This window comes from Gadus morhua, chromosome 9 (assembly GCF_902167405.1).
Source record: "Gadus morhua chromosome 9, gadMor3.0, whole genome shotgun sequence".
NCBI classification, from domain to species: Eukaryota; Metazoa; Chordata; class Actinopteri; order Gadiformes; family Gadidae; genus Gadus; species Gadus morhua.
This window is the reverse complement of record NC_044056.1, coordinates 15073303-15075802: the sequence shown is the minus strand read 5'-3', so window position 1 is coordinate 15075802 and position 2500 is coordinate 15073303.

Here is a 2500-nt window from a genome sequence, read left to right as displayed (position 1 = left end):
ATACGATTCGCCCACACACACGCACACACACTCACACAAACTCTCTCTCACACACACACACACACACACACACACACACACACACACACACACACACACACACACACACACACACACACACACACACACACACACACACACACTACAGTCAATACACACACACAGAAAAACTCACTCACTTTGAGAGAATGTCACATTCACATGTGCACAACCTCACTCAGTCCACTCTGAACAACACACAGACACACACACTCACTCAGCCAGTCAGAGTGGGTGGAGGTTAGGGGTTGTAAAAGGAGCTGTGTGCTATGTAATGGAGGGGAGGAATGGGTTTGCTCTGTCAGACTGGGCCGTCACAACGGCTTTGTTTCATGTTTGATTTAATTGTCTCTCCTCTGACAGGCCCATTCATCAATGGCTTTAATGGTCAATCAGAGACAGGCTGAGTGAGTGCTCCCATTCTGTTTAGCCATAAGCTGGGCCTGGGCTTTTATTTCATCAGAATGCCCCTGCCTAATGTACATGCTCACTGGCTCAGAGTGGCCGCAGGGAGCACATAAAGAATGACTGAAAGCTTTCTGATTTCAGATCACCGAAGAGGAGGATGTATTTTTTCATCTCTCACTCTCTCTATTTTTCTCTCTCTCTCTCTCTCTCTCTCTCTCTCTCTCTCTCTCTCTCCCCCTCTCTCTCTCTCTCTCTCTCTCTCTCTCTCTCTCTCTCTCTCACACGCTCTCTTTCCTTTTCTTTGCACTGGCTCTCTCTCCGTCTCCTCCTCCTCCCTTCTCTCCTCCCATGCCAGCATCTCTGTATCGCGGCTGCCGATGATGCGGTGCGATAAAAGGGGGGGTCTGTAATACAGATCGTCTCGTGTTTTGAGAAAACAACTTCTTGTTTTCCCGAACGCAGAATTCCTCCTCGCTCGTTCATTCATCCACTCCCGGGTCCCTTCATTTTTCACCCTCCCCGCCAGCCCCCCCACACCCACCCCCCTCCCTCCCCTTCAGTAAGCCCCGTGTGCAGCTGCAAGTTATAAAGTTGTCAACTGTTCAGTGGCACACAAAGGGTGATGATGAATTGATTGCAGCACAGAGCGTGGTGATAGAGAGAGAGCAAAGAATAGGATGACAGATGATGGGTCTTGATTAGGGACTTGCTGGGGGTGGGTGTGTGTGTGTGTGTATGGGGGGGGGGGGGGGGGGGGGGGGGTGGTGGAGTCGTCCCACTGCAACCTTGAGAGTTAGGAAAAAAAAGGAGAATACACTCCCTCACCCCCACCCACTCTCACACACACACACACACACACACACACACACACACACACACACACACACACATGCGCCATTATCACAACCACCGTATCATATTCTCCCTGAAACACACACTCTGTCTTCTTCTCTCATTCCTCCTCTCATTCTTCCACTTCCTAGTCACTTTTCTTCCACTCCTCTGCTCCGCCCTTCAGCTCCCCTATCTCCCTCTCTCTCTCTCTCTCTCTCTCTCTCTCTCTCTCTCTCTCTCTCTCTCTCTCTCTCTCTCTCTCTCTCTCTCTCTCTATCTCCCTCTCTCTCTCTCTCTCCCTCTCTCCCCCCCCCCCCCCCCCCCCCCCCCCCCCGGCTGTAGAAAACTTGTTTTGTCTGCTTCATTAGCAGTGCGAGACAATTAGCCAGCAGGCTGATGGAGACCTGACAGCCTCTGTGATTGGCTAAGACAAGCTCTGGGCCATGCCGGGCACCAACCCTTGAGGACGGGCTAAGCACTTTGATACCTCTCAACGAGTTCTCATACGTGACGGCCACACCGTTCGGTCCCATTGTAGTGTAACTGTTTTCAGCGCATGGGGTCAGGCCCAAGAGTCAGGGCGGATGGGAGGCGAGGTATGCGGCTAGGTAAACACAGGCCGGAGTAGCACAGCCTGCAGGCCATGAGGGCCCGCTATGTAGTCACGGCCGGAGATTATTGTGACTGACCACATACCCTCCAGACCCAGAGCGGAGGGTTCAGAGCCTCCTAAGAAAGCTGTGAGCCTCAGCTGACTCAACAGGAAACACACCACTGATCTAGACTGACCTACGGCCGAAGAAGCGTTTGCTTTGTGTGTGTGTGTGTGTGTGCATGTGTGGGGGTATTTTTGTGTGTTGGGTCTGGTACTGTGGGTGTATTTGCAGTTGTTAGTATCACATCGTTTTGGAGAATGCGTGAGATCTTTGGAAAGTCTATGAGTGTGTGCGTCTCTCTATCTTTCTCGCTGTCTCTCTCCCTTCCTCTCTGGCAATACTTAAATTCACTCTGCTTCTTGCTTAACTACTGTCTAATGCTCCAAGCATTAGTGTAGAAGAAAGCATGGTCATTTCTCAGAGGGAGAGAGAGAGAGTGATACAGTGGGAGAGATATACATAGAGGGAGGAGGAGATACAGTGAGCAAGAGAGCTCCAAAGCACTGGTCTCGTCTTTCTGCAGGGTCAGGATTATAGTTGCCAGGTCAGCTATGCCCGACTGG